This window comes from Brassica napus (genome assembly GCF_020379485.1).
Source record: "Brassica napus cultivar Da-Ae chromosome A2 unlocalized genomic scaffold, Da-Ae chrA02_Random_19, whole genome shotgun sequence".
In the NCBI taxonomy this organism is placed as follows: domain Eukaryota; kingdom Viridiplantae; phylum Streptophyta; class Magnoliopsida; order Brassicales; family Brassicaceae; genus Brassica; species Brassica napus.
The window spans coordinates 1-17,414 of NW_026013938.1; the positions used below are offsets into that span (position 1 = coordinate 1).

The following is a 17,414-nucleotide window of genomic DNA, read 5'->3' on the forward strand; positions in this document are numbered from 1 at the left end:
ACGTGAAGATGATCAAAACTCCCCACCCAAGCAGTCCCATAACAAACCGAGCAAAAGCCTTGTGAGCTCTTATTGCGATTTTCGGGGTTTTTTTAGTAGAGTGCAAGAACAAGTCCATGACAGTGCTTGAACCTCTTTAACATCTTCTTATCAGTCGCAGCACAACACCTAAGGCAGACAAAGTGTCCACCTTCAGAGTTTTCTCGTAGTAACTTTTCAGCTCAACGTTCTCTGAGAAGAAGTCGTGATATTGACTCCAACTCCTCGGAACTTTGTTTCATCACCATTCTCTACTGAACCAGTAGTATCCTTGACAGAAATGCCTTTCAAAGCTTCTGATGCATTCTGCTGCATTTGTAACACAACAGCCTTTGCCTGTTCCTCAGCAGACATCACAAGTTGTTTCTCCTGAAGCTATTTAGGTCTGGAGGCAGCTCAGTAGCACCTTCCACAGCCTCTACCCCTAATGTCTGAGAAGGAAAAGAAAAAAGCATTTTCTTCTAAATGATCAAAAACCCAACTTTTTCCTTAAAATCGGATTTATGTTATTCAAATCGTTTTAAACCATTCTAAATCGGTTTGAAAATTGTCTCTAAATCTGTTTTTAATCAAGGCAATAATAATGTTAAGTAAATTAGTACAAATCCATAAATTTGTCTAATTTCTTTTTTGTATATTTGATTTTTATAATTCAACAAAATAATAGATATATTATTAGACACAAAAAAAACTAATAATCTTAATAAATATATGTTAACAACTCCTAGGCCTCGGCTAGGTCCCCTAATAATTTGATTAGTAGCTAGTTTCTAGCGCTTAGTTAGTTACCACCTAACGATTTCTAGAACATTATCAAAACTATTCAAAGCTACCAAATTATATGATTCATCTCGAATAATCCGACTAGTGGCTAGTTCTAGCGCCTAATTAGCGATTTCTAGAACATTATCTAAACTATCAAAAGCAACCAAAGGATATGATAAGCTTTTGTTACAACACAGAATACACTTAGAAGCCATCTTTAACCATAATAAACACAAACCAAATCATTGTAACAGTTGCAAATGCTAACTTCTTTTCAAGGTAATAGATCTAACCTGAGAGTCTTTTTGGCTGGAAGCAACAGGATTGTTAACATCCCATCCAAGAACATTGCACACACCTGCGCAAGAGCCCTATGCTGATTCCTCATAGTCTTGTGAATAGCAAGCGAATGCTGAACCAAAGCCAAACAGTTCTTAAACTTCCTCACACTCTTCTCCCCGCTCCCACCACAGACGAGACACCCACACTTCTCCATGCACAGTGTTCTTCTCGTAAACTCTCCTTCAGCTTCGCGTTCTCCTCGAACAGCCTCGACAGAAACTGAACGCTCGTCTCCTCCTCCTCCTCCTCCTCCATCATCAGCATCCGATTCTTCACCAGATTTGCTGCTCTCTTGCCGAAAAACTCGCGGCAAGCGCGGTGGGTGTCTCTCTGAATCTGACTCACGGCGAGCTTCGCTTTCTCTCGAATCTGATAAAGGTCGCGCCTTTTTGCACGGCTTGGCTTCGGGCCAGCCCGTGGAGGATAACGGGCAGCTCCTTCACGGGCCATTCACGATCCGACCCGGGTCTGGAGCGCTTGTTGCTGAGGGGAGGTTGGGGGTGAATAGGGTTGGCTCCGTAGCGAGAGAGAAGCTGAAAATCCGCCGGAGGGATGTAATTGGGCCTGGATCTCTGAACCGGGTCGTGGATCGGGTTTCGGGTGGGAGGGCCTTGGTGCCAGAGGGAGTGGAGGTAGATTACCTCCTGCTTCAGTGACTCGTCGTCGTAAACGTTCATACTTTGTTTTCCGGCGAGTTTCACTTTTTTTTTTCGTTACAGCAAGCAACAAATACTCCTTTTGTTTAACAATTTGCTGTTTATTGCATTGTAACGCCTCAACTTTTGCTTTATAAGTCTTCAATCTATTTCTATGCTTTGTAACTAGTTAAACCATATACTTTTACTTTTTATTAATAGCCCCCTAAATCTCTGTTTTGAACAATTTAGGTAATGAACTATAAACTTGTAACATGTTTACCATAGTTCTCTGTAAGCGTGCAGATTGAACCGAACAGAACTTTTTTGTTTTAGGTTTTGATTCAGTTTTCAAAATTATAAAAGTTAATAGTATTTGAAATATCTGAAATTAATCAAAACAACTGAACTAATTAAAATAACCAAATTTAACCAAAATATTTTGAGTTTTTCTAGAAAATAAATCGAAATATAGCTGAAACCCAAAATTTGGTTATTTCAGAAAAGTTTAGAAAGCCGAATTAAACTAAACATCAAATTGAATCGTATTTTCGGTTTACTTGGATAGAATTGTTGTTGAATAAAACAGGTCCGACCCTTAAACTAGTAAAAAACATTTGGGCCGGAATAATTTGAGGAAAAAAGATTGTTACAAAGCTAATGTACCGAAGATCAGAATACACATAATAGACATACTATGATTGCTTTGCCACCTAGACTAATGAAGATTTTAAGAAATAAAGGTCGACATTTTATTTATATTGGGAACCGGAAGCGCCGGAAGCAAGGCTTCCCCCGCTTTTCTCCCAGACCGCTACTACTGAATATAACTCACCCAAACCAATAATACATAGCCCGCTGAAAAAAGTATCCGAAACGTAGGCCAGTTTTCTGGTTCAGGCGAGGCGGTCAAATATTTTTTGTTTACTTCGGTAGAATATTGTAAAATACTCCATATGTTTCAAAATAATACATGTTTTATGATTTTAAAATTTATTAATAAAACATTAAAAATCTTAGTTGTTTATGCATAGTTTTTTGGAATTTTATATTTTCTATATTTCCAAACCAATAAAACTTCAAGAAATGCAATTAATATTCTTGAAGTTCATATATTTCATTATTAGTTGACAAAAAATACATTGAAAAATAAAAAAAAAATACATCTTTTTAAATTTTTAAGCAAAATTTTTTTTAGAATATGTAATTTTTTGAAACGGAAGAAGTATATACTATTTTCTATTTTTTCACCATTCAACTCTACATAATAGGACTTTCACCCAAGTTTACTTACTTTACCCCGTTACTTTATTTAGACTACTTTTTTTTGAACTGATTTTTAGACAACTTTCCTAGCACGCAGTGTTAAAAACAGCTGTCGTTTTTTGTCATCCACATGGATGTGGAACCCCCAATTTGGTGTTCAGAATCTGTATGAATCTATTTTAAGTTGATGTCAAAAAAAAAAAAAATCAACAACCAAAAAAATCAACAATATGTCTTACTTTTACATGTTCTGAATGTGCTTCAGCTTCTTAGCTACTTCTTCAATCGTAGGCCCTCTCTGGCAATATCCCACACACAGCTAGCAGCGAGCTCTGCACTAGCCTCTAAGCATTATCCTTCCCGTCCCTTATCAGATTGGCCTTCAAGAACATCAAAAATCTATTCGTTTCGGCGAAGAAACAGATATGAGAGACGACTCTGCAACTGGAGTAGTGTCAGGGTTAGTCATGTAATCAGATGCTCCAATGAACACATTATGAGGCTCCCTCCCAGTCAAAACTCGCGATTAATGTAGCACCAAAGGCGAAAACATCCGTCTGCTCGTTGAATCTTTCTGTGACTACTGATTCTGAAGCTAGAAACCCTATTGTTCCTTCAACTAATGCTTGTACAGAAGTCTCACCTTCTGGAACTTCTAGAGACAGTCGGAAATCGAATAACTTGCCGTTCAAGTTATCATCGAGCAAAACTTCTCTGTTTTCACGTGTCTGTGAATCAGAGGTCGTGGTTTACCTAAGTGGAGATAGCAATCGCGTCTGCAACCTGAGCAGCGATGCGAATCCTCTGTCTCCATGGGATAACCCCTTTCTTGTTATGCAAGTAATCAGATAGGTTCCCACTAAGACATCTCCAATGTATTTGCTATTTTCAAATCTAAAATAGAGGAACTCTATAATAGAGATGAGATATGGTCCAATATATTTCTCTAAAATAGCAATCTCTAAATGTAGAGTAAAAAAGAGAGGAATGCTATTTTCTTCCTCTATAAAGAGGAAAAATAAAAATTTCTATTATAGAGGAAAAATAGAGGTAGGTTGGAGCAATTTTACCTCTAAATGCTATTGTAGAGGTGAAAATAGCAATGGTTGGAGATGCTCTAACGTATTCAAAAACAATAATCGGTACCTTTGCTCTCCAAGCAACAACCAAGAAGCTTCACCAGATTCATGTTCGAGCTGACGTATGCAGCAACAGCGATTTCCCTTATACAATACTCCACGAGCTCTTCGTGTTCATTCGTTTTCTTGATTAGCACGGCTCCTCTGTTCTCAAGAACTCGAAACAATTTATAGTTGTCGTCGACAAGACAGACGAGATCTTGGTCGTAGTCTTTGGTTGCTTGCTTCAGCTCCTGTTCTGTGAATATAAAAAGGGATTGTAGTCTCCGTTCGAAACACGGATCAGTTTTCTACTAGTAGCCCTCCGTTTTTCAAAGATGATTTGTTAGATGTTGTTCTTGAACAACAAGTGATGAGTGTTTTCCAGGACATGGTTTGGATGTGGTGAGCAGTGTTAGAATCGGGTTTATTATGGGCTTCCAACTCAAAACCAATTGGCAATTAGTGGATTGGCCCTAACCCTTTATATATTACTTAATGTCCCATTGATTTTCCAATGTGGGATACATATCCCTTAATACCCCTCTCGAGATGATGGCTCTTATCGGCCAGAAATCTCGGAAACTTCTTAAGACAGTTATACTCGGTCGAGCGAGTCAATTACGACCTATATACCCGGTCGGTAGGGTTAATATTAATTAGGGGTTTAACTTAATAGAACGAACCTGGCTCTGATACCATGTTAGAATTCGGGTTTATTATGGGCTTTCCAACTCAAAACCAATTGGCAATTAGTGGATTGGCCTAACCCTTTATATATTACTTAATGTCCCATTGATTTCCAATGTGGGATACATATCCCTTAATAAGCGATATGGAGATTATTAGAGTGTGGAGATTATTAGAGTTGGCCCAAGTAAGCGAATTGTGTTACGAAACTTCACAAGTCAATAGTTTGGTAAAAAATTCAAGATCTTAGTTAACTTTTTTATCTTAATACGTACTCCCTCCATATTTAGTAAACGGACAGAACTTGTGAATGACTTGCCTATAGTGTTGTAGTCGAGTTTCAAAATGTCATCAATAATATATATAGCCGTCAGAAATCCAGTATGTATTACGTTGGTGGTCATGGACAATATATAGGTTTTTTTCAATAGTTCATTTGTGATGTTAAGTCGCTGAATAATTTTGGTAGTAGCTTAATGCAAACATCTATCCTGCAATGATCAAGTGACTCCAATGTCAAATCAAGATATATAAATTAATACAGAAGAATCAATATTTGGTCATATCAAGCTTCTCTATATATACGATTAAATCAGACAAATACAGCTCAACAATCAGGAATGCATTGTAAGCACAAGAGACCAAGCCTTATTTATCTCTTGGAAATTTCTCCTGGAACCAAGAGTACCGTCAACTCAAGTCCTATTATGAAGAAATTGTTTAGCTCTTACTATTAGACAATTAACTCAAAATTAATTGTTTAGCTCTTAATTACTATTAGAAAATTAACTCAAAATTAATGATTGATACAGAAGATAATTCCATCTTAAGAAAATGCATCAAGTTCATTCCTATTCCTGTTTCACACGAATCTGATCAAACAAGAAGTCTACATATGATCATATCTGATTTTTAGGCTCCTGTTTAGTCTACTTTGAAGCGCCTTAATCCATGCACGTGGCTCTTTTTTCTATATCACTTAACATATAACAGAAGCATACTGCGTATATACATGTTTAGTACCAAAAAAGCATACTACATATCACTGTCAACAAAAGAAGTCTATAAATCATATATAAGATATACGTTTACCATATCTTTAATTTAATTCCTATATCTTTATAAATACATAATGAGAAACTCACACATTTATGAACCGAACAAAGAACCCACCACAAGAAACTAAATTACCAAGAACAAGCCATCAAATATGTAAATGGTACTTCATTTGATAATTAGATTGCTGGAACAGATGTATGTATGAATACGTTCATATCATAAATACAAGCTTACACTACACCTACCGAAGCCGAGCCTAGCTAGGGTTTCTCGCGTATGTGTGTGCATACTCTCTAGGGTTTCCCATGTAGTAAAAATGAACAAAATATACGCCACATCATTCACATGTTATATCTTTGATTAATAGTTTATTATCACTAAGTATTTATGTGTAAACAAATTTCAGGCAATTCACATGTTGTATATAAATGATATTAGCTTCATGTTAGTATATAAATGATATTAGCTTAAGCTTTAGTCATGTTCATTTAGTATATATGGCTTGTGTGTAAACTAAAGTCTGCAAGCTTACTGTTGAGATCTATTTCAAATACATATGTAGAATTGCAGATAGAAACGTGATAACTTAATTGAAAACTAATACTAGATATTAAATATAAGGTGATATAAATGCTTACCATTAATAATTCCACATTTTTATTAATAGTTTTTTTTTGCTTGCTAAGATGGCAAGTTGGAGCTACTAGTCCCTGCAGTACCATCTTCAACATCATGATCACTCCTTATAGGATTCCTCTTCTTCGTCTTCTTCTTCCTTTCTTGTAAGGGACTCCTCTTGCCTTCGCCTGTGAATCTCTCACTTCTTTAAGAAAAAACCAATTCCATTCCCACCGCCGGCAAACGGGTTTCTCTCCGGCAACCCTCCGTTCTCCTCATAGGCTGCTCTCAGCCGTCCGATCAAAGCATCTAACTCCCCCACGCTTGCTTTAAAGGACAGTTTACACTGTCCCGAGGCTCAACTTGTCCGAGAACACGCATCCATGTGCATGAACCTTTGTCTTTCCAAACTGGTCAAGAGATAAAAAATTGGAGAAAGTCTAGGATGTGGTTTGAGCACACGGTGGAGACGTGAACCGTGGGGCTGCGTTACGAAGGTATTGACAAAAGGTGTTCCAGTCTCTCTTTTCTGTGACTCGTACGGCTTAACGCTGGCGGGTTAGGAGGTGATGTGGTTGTTGCGGCTGAGATTGAGACGGTGACTCTTCGGCGATGTCTTTGTGCCTTTGTTGCTAGGACTAGCCATGGATTTGATCGGCTCTTGTTGTTTTCTCGATCTATGATGATCACTACATCATTTTTTCTCTTTTTTGTCTTTTAGGTCTTCGAAGGAGGAGAGAGAGGAATCTAGAGCAACTATGTCAATGCTAGTGGGGGAGAACTTTAGAAAAATTTCTACACTAGTTAGAAGAGTCTTATTATATTCTCATGTAAATTATTTGATGGACTATATATTATATACACGGATACACAACGTAGCATCAAATCAACAAGGGTAAAAGGCTTTAAAAGCTAGAGTTATATACTATTTTTTTTCAGCAAAATATAATGTTTTCTATAAATAATCAACATCAAATAAATCTTAATTTAAACATAAAGTGAATGATATTATTTCAGACCAAACAAACGTAGAACATAGATGTATATATGAATTAACAACGTAAAATGCAAATTATGTTAATGATGTTTTTGGAATATCAGGTTAATTAATTAGTGATAGATGAGGGAGACAGGAGATAAGACCCACGAGAATGCTTTAGTTCTTTCTTTTTTCTATAGGTAGACCTATCAGCTAATCTTCTCAATCCTTTAATCTGTACGATTAGCATTTAACTATTGTTAACTATTTACTTTATTTTAATTTTCGATGCCATTAGAATTATAATTATGTTTCCATTCAGCTTAGCAATCATTGTCATCAATAGAATATTGCCGCCCTATTATGTGTAACAAAAGAAAACAATAATAATGGAAGGACAATTAGCACAAACACTAATTTGTCTGTGTTACGCATAGATTTTGCAAACCTATAGAAATTCAGTAACATATTCAGGTAATACCATAGCAACCCATTGTATAAATGCTTGACTGTAAATTTACTTATGCATCTAAAAATCATTAATCCATAGAAAAAAACTGTCCAGTCCAACGTAGACAAATAGACTATACAACATAATTAATTACCAAAAGTATTGGTGAAACTAAGATGAAAAAAACTATAAACTGCTCGAACCCGAACCCGACCCCAAAGATAGATATGAAGTCACAAATCAATGACATATTCATCAATATCCTTTCTATAACAGAGACAATGAGAGAGACAGGAAAAATGCCTTGTTCTTTTTTTGACAATATGAGCTTACGCTAAATTAAAATAGACTAATTCGAAAAATCAAATCGATGGTATAGAATTAACATAACCACTGAAGGTAGATTCTAAGCACCATTCAAATCGAGTAGAACATAAAGTTACAACTCCATTGATTTTAGAAAGAACTTTCTTAGATATATGAATAATGATGGATCTACAAAGTGATAGACCAGTATGACAAAGCCCAAATGACCTTGCTTTACGCCCAGTTCCCAAATAAATACGATTCTCTCAATTTAGGACCGACCAGATAAATCTGCAGGTCCCAGTCCCAAAGATCCGCAAAAGGACGAGTGCATTTATTTACTTATTGTAGCTTTCCTCATCTACAGATTTTTTTCTATTTTTATTAAAATCTAAGGATTTTTTTCCCTTCAAATTTGCTACTGAGGCAATGACCAATCATATTAGAAGATTACATATAGTAATCTGGGTGAAATTGTGACAAAAATACTAATAAATAAACTGGGTGAATTATCCAATAGTTATTTGAATAATTTTCTTTTGTTTTATCTACTATTTTCTGTGCAATTGACTCATAAATGAAAGCTTAACTTTTGGTGGATTCTCTTATTTTTATAGTAAAGGCCACTACTACCTACTCTACTAGATTTTGACTCTTCTGAATTCACTGAAAAAACTATAGTATTACATTTATGTTTTTACAGATATTCAAATGAGAACAACAAAGGAAACACAGAGAAATCAGTCATATGCATAGAGGTGGTCCCACGGCAATCAAATCAAATCATTAACTAACATAATGAAATTGTCTAGTTATTAATGTAAAGCATTAAATGCTTATATAGGGAAAACAATATAAATGGATCGACTGTAAACAATACTATGTAATATATATAGCTCAACTTTTATAGTGAATAAAAGAACGCTCACTGAAAATTTTCTCGAGAACTTTTTTTTTTTTTTCTGATCAAATTTTCTCGAGAACTCTAATACTTGATGTAACAAATAGAAGTAGCGTGTCGACTTCTTTGATGAGTGTTCCGAGAAGAGAGCAGAGTCTAACATTTTCTTCCTCACTCAACGCCTCTTTGTAGGAAAAGCCCAAACACTTGCAATCTCGTTCACACTAGGCTTGCAAATCGCTCACCAAATTTGGGCCTTGTCCACTGTCAGATACGGCCCAGTAAATGCTTCACACTCAAAATCTCAATATGCTTGCACACAAGGCGTGCAAGTTCGACTTCAACAGCCTGCAGAAGGGGTTCTCATCTCAGGTCAAAGCAAAGCCTCCAAGCACACTTTGAGGCAGGCCTGCACGTTCAGGTTTTCAAGTCGGGTTCGGACCGGTTTGATTCAGGTCCTAGACATTTGGACTTAATAGGTACTTATAAATTTTTTTGTTCTTCTTCGGGTTAGATCGGTTTTAAACTATAATTAAAATACAGGTAATATTTTGAGTTTGTATCAGATTCAGATATTTAGGATTGAAAAGAACACAAATATCCAATTTTAGAGTCGAAATCTATCATATATATATATATATATATATATATATCTAAAATATTTTACAAAATAACAAACTATTATACTTAAAAGAAAAACATTTTTCAACTTTAAATTTACATGTAAAATTTAGTATTACTTGAAAATGCTACAAAAATAATAACAAATATTGTTAACAAAAAATATTTCAACTAATTATAAAATAAAATATAAAAAAGTGAACACAAAAAATCATAGTTTTGGGTATTCATGTTTGTAATCGATATGAATCGGCTTTTATTGGATCAGGTCTATTCAAATCTATTTTTTTCGGGTAGATAAATTTGGATCCAATATGTACTTGTAAATTTTTGATTCAGTTTCGGATCGAGTATTTTCGGATCGGTTCTGATTTGGGTTTTCCGATCTGGATAAAAGTGTCAGGTCTACTTTGAAGAACATTTGTAATAAAAATAATAATAATAGAGAGGGAATGTCATTGATAAAACAAACGTAGGGTCGGTTCTGTCTGTCTGAAAACAATAATGCTAAAAACGGGATACATTGATAATATATGAAACTTAAGGGACACCAGTAATATCTAAATGTTCAGGAAAATGTGCAATAAACTATTAGTTTTTTTTTGCATTGAGGACCACTTCAGATTCGACCAAAGACGACGACGACGACCAAGTGTTCTCGATTCTCAGCGTGCGGATCTTCTCTCTCCCAAAAAAACCCGAATCGATCGAGCGAGCGAGCGATAATGGCCACACAGTAATCCTCCCCCGAAGAATCATCAAGGTTTGTCTTCCAATCTCGCTCCGATCTTGTTCTTGAAGTTGTTTTCTAATTCGTAATTCGTAATTTCAATTGTGATGTGATAGGAAACGCAACGTCTGCTCAGTGAACCCGGTAAGCTCTTTTTGATTCGTGCCATAGTGTTTTGATTTTTTTGAGCTTAGAAAATTGAGGTTTTGATCCTGAAAATGTGATGAATTGAAATGTTGGTGCAGCTCCGGGTAATAAGTGCATCTCCATCTGAGGAGAACATGCGTTACTTCACACGTTATGGTTCTTGGTCCTTCTCAATCACCTTATGAAGGCACCCCATCTTCATCCTTCTCTTTGTTTAAATTAAAGTTAATAAACTTGTACTGGGTCATCATCATATATGCCAATCATTTGCTTCAACCTGATTCCATTGTGTAGGAGGAGTTTTCAAGTTGGAGCTCTTTTTGCCTGAAGAATACCCTATGGCTGCTCCCAAGGTATAACTAACTTGCTTCGTTCGGAGTTTCTTTTTTTTTCTTTCCAAGTCATGTTATGAAAGTTAGCCATTCATCGCCTCCGATGGTGGCTTGAATGCAATGTCACATTCTTGTCATTGTTTCCTTTTGTTAAAAAGGTATATTACTAACATTGGATTCGAGTGGAATAGTTTGTATAGAGATTTGCGTTTTTCTCATTACTTTAGTACTCGTGGGCCCTGTTTATGATATTGGTTTGGAACAGGTTAGTAGGTTTCTCACCAATATACCATCCTAACTTGATAAGGTCTCCTCTTAACTCCCCCTCACCTATGTACCACCATTCACAAATCAAAACCATGTTCCTAAACTTGTCTCTTTTATGCGCGTACAGCTTGGAAAATCTGTCTTGATATTCTGAAAGACAAATGGAGCCCTGCTTTACAAATACGAACAGTGCTCTTAAGGTACGTATGAGTTGATTCTCTCCTGCCACAATAGGTTTCTTGAGGCATGGCTTTCTTTCTTATTCTATTGGTGTGTTGTCCTTCAAAAACAGTATTCAAGCTCTTCTGAGTGCACCCAACCCTGATGATCCCTTGTCTGAGAACATCGCTAAGCACTGGAAGAGTATGAGGTGAGGCCGAAGCTGTGGGAGACAGGTATTGTAGATTTGAAACCATGAGTTCTGAACTTTTAACTCACGTCTTTCTAAACCCATGCGTTGGTATCTCACATCATCCTTGTGAACTAATCTGCGCAGCTAAGGAATGGACCCGTCTTTACGCAAGCGGCGAATGATGCGCAGTCGAGGGCGAAAAGATCTCATTCATCCAAATAACATTACCTTTGGTGAGTCTTATCTTTTGTTGGTTCTTTATCATTATGATAAAAACGTGTTTTATGGGACACGAGTTGTAATCTCTCTGAATGATTGTTTCATTAACTAATAGGGTCAAGACTCGTTCATCCAAATAACAATACATTCACTAGTTGCATTCCAACGAAATAGATAAAGGCCATTGTATTAGGACCCGAGTAAAAAAACTAAAATAGCTTTAGCATTTACAACCAAACACAAACCAAGTAAATCAAATATCCATCATCCTAATGTAATAACAAATATTTAGAGGCAAAAAAAAACTACCATAAAACCACAAACCAAAGGAATCATCTCAGCAGAGCGAGTGAAAAGCCACAACAAAGAACACAATTCAGATTTCATGAAAAATATTTTATGAAGCCGAAGTGAACCAACCGTGGAAGAAGAACAAGAAGAAAGACTTACTACTAACCGCACTAGACGGGAATTGCGTCTACATTGGATGAATCTTCACATCTCAAAACAATGCCTTCAAGACTTGCAGGGAACGTGCACTTGCTCCATTGCCAACCAGCAGCTAATGGCTCTGTCGTTGGGACTATCATTACACGCTTTCGTTCCTCTGCACACACTCCAATTACACTTACTGTGCTTCCTTCTTTGATATATCTGCAAATTAAAACAAGAATCAACATAGACCAACAGTCTTTTAACACAAGGTGACACAAGCTGAGTTTTTGCATACCTTCTTTAAGCCGCATCACTCTTTCATCATTAGATAGATTCTTCTGACCCAACCACCTTACGAAATCTGGAGACGCCTGCTCGTTTCCTGGCTTGAAATCGATGACAACAGAGTCATCAACAATAGGTGTTACCTTCGCACCGTTTCCGCTTTTCACCAATGCTCTCAGACCAGACTGGAATCAGAAATGTAGAAGTCTACCACATGCCTCTGCCATGTATTGTAGATGCAAAGTTTAGAGACATTTCCACATAGAAAGATTAACATTTTTTTCTCTCAAACGAAATATCATCAAACCTCTGCTGATCTCAGTCCCAAGTGAAGCGGCGGTGTGAGCATTGGCTGGCTTTGAACCCCACCCACGGTACTCATATAGACAAGTAGACGTGTAAACACATCTGGGAACTCTATGGAACGATGACTCAAGCGGCACGTTACCACATGTGACCACCTTTACAGCAAACAAAAATATAAGAACCAATGTCATAAACATAGTACATCCATGCGTGTGTGCTTAGACACTACTTACCCCAGTGACCTTAACGTATTGACCGTTTTTGGCAGTTCTAAGATCAGCATCAGGATAACCACCAACGAAATCTGTGACGCCAAGTCTTTCACAAGAAAGATTCCAAAAGAAAAGCGCAGCAACAAGAGCGAACAAGGCCGCCACAACGATGAGGAAACTGCTTGTGAACCGCTCCAAGGATGAACCTCCAGAGAGGAACCCCATCACAAATATAAGTATAACCACCAGAGGACAGGCTTCGGGAAGCTCTTCATGCAGGAGAAGTCACTTCAGGACAAGTGTAGTTACGGCGGCTGGTTATGGACAAGGAAGGCTTAATGATGTGTCTTCATCGAACCAGAGTAGTCTAGAGGACCAGAGATCTTCCTATGACCCCCAGATGAGTTCAGAGGACCAGAAGTTCGGCCCAGATGTTTCAGACCTGTAGTGGGAAGCATAGGAATAGAACCAGAGTTTTGACTTGTTCAACCACCACAGACTGCGGCCCGAGAGGTTTTCTTAGAGGCTCCCCGTGCTTAGACAAAGGGCCAGAGTTTGTTTTCTTCATGGAACTCGACCCAGCGGCAGAGGCCAAAAGACCAGACAACGACCGGTTGCATTAGGCAAAGGACCAGACTGCCCCGCCTTCTTGAAGAAGCTCCGGTGATTGGACCAGATTCCTTGACTTGGTTCCATCGGTGGGAATGTCAAAATCTTCCCCAACTCTCCAGATTTCTTGATATCGCCGCCGGTGTAAGGCGTGGCTACTGACTCATCGTAGGAGGCTTTTCTTTGGGTTGCTCCGGCCTACCCCCAGACACAAAGAGACCGTTGCTGAGCTGGTGAGATGCGTATCTCGAACCCATTTAATATCTTAAACTGCCCAAACAATGCGTTTGTTGCAACGTTATGGGTTTTCAAAGTCCTGCAGGAACGCCCATGAGAATTGAGAAACGAACAAAATAGTACAGAACTGGTTTATATATAGATGATGTACATTATATACTAAGAAGAATATGACAAGCACAACCGAACAACCGGAACCTAATTCTCTAAATATCCGAACGGAATGCTAAACCTCTAGACCCGAACTAGAAGCGAATGCCCAGGGCTAATCCTAAATGTCCACAAACGTCACACCTAGTGCAGATTTTAGGGGCTCTAGACAAATTAGCATTAAGTTTAATATAATATTTGATTTAATAATCAGGAGAACACATGTTTATGTGCCTAAAATTTTATAACCAGGTCAAATCTAGTGTGGATTCAGGAGGAGGTTCCAATGCAAATAGTACTATTAATTTCAAAATATCATCGATGGATCCAAACCAATGAACATCATCAGAATCACAAAACCACAAAGTAGTAATAAAGGCAAAACCTAAATCCCCAAAATGGACTAAACGAATCTGAAAACATGAAGAGGGTATGTAGATTACCTTACCACCGGAGAGAGAGAGAGAGAGAGAGAGAGAGAGAGAGTGGTGTAAGCTTTCACAAAATCTCTGTGTATAGCAATAATAACTATCAAGGAAGATAGTTGCAGTTGTTGGAGTGACAGGGGAAGACGAAACGGAAGTAACAGTCGAGAGGCCGAGATCCCATTATCCGTTTAGCTCACCACTCTCCGTCGTGTGGATCCCGATCTCAATCTCTTTCACCCGCAACTGTTGATTCCTTCGTTGTCTCGGTATCGCTCTCTTTCACAGCCTCTCCAATTCCTTTTTTTTTTTTAAAGATGAAAGTAAAGGAGATGAGAAGAAGACGCTGTTTGTTTTATTTTTATCTGTTGCCGTATTAGCAAGAGTTTTGGAGTTTTTTATGAGACTTTCTAAAGAAAGCTGTAAACTGTAATTACTACAACTGGTGGTTCCCCTTTTCTAAGTTTTCTTATCTATTAAAAATCTTAGCTGCCAAGGAACAAGGCACAAACTTTATACACGAGCTAGTTTATTTATGATATACGTTGTATCAAGAGTTGAAATGCTTATATACTGTTGGAATAAGCTTGAAGTCACTAGAGCAAGAGTGAAAACTTGAAGAGCAAGCTAAAGAGAATCCTAATCTATTTATTTGTGTGAAATAAAGATAAGGATGCTTTAGGAGTTATCTATAAGCATGTTAGGATTTATTTTTAGCTATATATACATTTCGTCGAGTTATGATTAGGTTTGTATGAGTTTGAGATATTCAAGGTTTTGAATGAGTTTTCCCTTGAGAGATTAAATATAAGAGAGTTAGTCTTATACTTCATTCGCATACACAAAACAGCAAACGGTTATGTAGTTTCAATACTTGGTATCAGAGCATAAACAATTGAAACTATGGGAGATCTTACGGTTGCTACGGTGAAACAGAAAGAGTCCAGATCATCCTCGATCAAGTGTCCCGTGCTGAGTGCCACAAACTACACAGTATGGGCGATTAAAGATGAAGATCCTACTAAAGGTACACAAGGTCTGGGATGTTTGAAACTGAAGAAGGAGATGATGAGAGAAAACAACATGGCCATGGCGTTGTTAGTCCAATCAATACCCGAAGCTCTTGTCCTGCAAGTTGGAGAATTGGACACAGCAAAAAGGGTTTGGAAGGCTGTTAGAACTCGACATATGGGGGCTGACATGGTGAAAGAAGCTCGACTTCAGACACTCATGGCAGAGTTTGATCGTCTAAAGATGAAAGACAACGAAACCATTGATGAGTTCACAGGAAGAATTTCCGAAATCTCTTCAAAATCTGCTGCACTTGGAGAAGAGATAGAGGAAACAAAACTAGTCAAGAAGTTTCTTAAAAGTCTCCAAGGAGAAATACATACATATCGTAGCTGCATTGGAGCAAGTATTAGACCTTAAGACTACAGTTTTGAGGACATCATGGACGGTTAAAAGCCTACGAGAGCGTATCAGTGAGGAGGAAGAGACGTCTGAGGAACAGAGCAAGCTCATGTATGCTAACAGAGCAACAAACCCATAGTTCTAATGGCGAATACAGAGGCCGTGGCCGTGGAGGAAGATTCTTTGGTAGAGGAAGAGGTCGTGGTCGAAACAACTATGTGAGAGATGCTACAAGGATTACGTGCTATCGATGTGACAAGGGTGGGACCTACGCTAGTGACTGTCCTGATCGTCTACTAAAACTTCAAGAGACCCAAGAGACTAAAGAAGAAGAGACGTATGTGGCAGATGAGTTGATGTTGAACGAAGTGGTGTTTCTCAATGAAGAGAAGGTGAACCCAATAGATTTGAGACAACCAAGATAAAAGCAATCTGTGGTATCTGGACAATGGTGCTAGTAATCACATGACAGGAGATCGATCTTACTTCACCATCCTCGACGAAACAGTCACCGGCAAAGTCAAGTTTGGTGATGACTCTCGTATTGACATAAAGGGAAAGGGATCCATTAGCTTTGTCTTCAAGAATGGCGTGAAGAAGACCATGTCAAATGTGTATTTCATTCCGGCTCTCCGAAGCAAAGCATATCATAAGCTTGGGTCAAGCTACTGAAGCGGGCTGTGAAGTCACATGAAGGAGGATCTGTTGAGTATTTATGATCGTGAAGGGAGGCTACTGATCAGGAGCACAGAGGAAGAAATCGTCTCTACAAGGTTGTTCTGGAAGCTGAAAGTACTTCGTGTCTGCAAGTAATAACGTCGAATGACGAGCAAGTGGCACGCGAGGCTAGGTCATATTAACTTCGACAATGTGAAGCTGATGGTTTGACAAGGAGCTTGTCACAGGAATACCAAAGATAGCAATCACGAAGAAACATGTGTTTCCTGTTACTTGGGAAACAAACAAGGAGACCCTTTCCCCAAGCAACCAAGTTTCGAGCATCAGAAAGACTTGAGCTCTTGCATGGAGATCTTTGTGTGTCCGATCAATCCTCCAACATTGGTCAAAACAGATATGTATTTGTCATAATCGACGACCACTCCGCTACATATGTGACAATGTTGTTGAAAGAAAAAAGTGAAGCTTTTGAGAGATTCAAGAAGCTTAAAGCGTCGATAGAACAGGAAACTGGCATCTCTATTAAGACTTTCCGAACTGATCGTGAGGAGGAAATTCACCTCGAATAAGTTTAATAGTTTCTGCGAAGAGAATGGGATCCAAAGACACTTAACTGCACCATACTCTCCTCAACAGAATGGAGTGGTTGAGAGACGCAACATGACGATACTAGAGATGACGAGGAGTATACTCAAGCATATGAGTGTTCCAAATTACATGTGGGGAGAAGCTGTGAGGCATGTCAACCTATCTCATCAACCGCTGTGCGACAAGAACTCTGGCTTCTAAGACTCCATATGAGATGTTTAAAGGGAGTAAGCCGAACG

The 17,414-nt window shown here is 38.0% G+C and overlaps 3 pseudogenes; 1 reads left to right on the top strand and 2 right to left on the bottom strand.

Moving 5' to 3' along the window:
- Nucleotides 1-26: 26 nt before the first annotated feature.
- LOC125593973 lies at nt 27-1,860 on the bottom strand (annotated as a pseudogene).
- A 1,317-nt stretch (nt 1,861-3,177) lies between these two features.
- Nucleotides 3,178-11,849, top strand: LOC125593975 (annotated as a pseudogene).
- Nucleotides 11,850-12,205: 356 nt separating this feature from the next.
- On the bottom strand, nt 12,206-13,951 carry LOC125593974 (annotated as a pseudogene).
- Between the last annotated feature and the right edge of the window lie 3,463 nt (nt 13,952-17,414).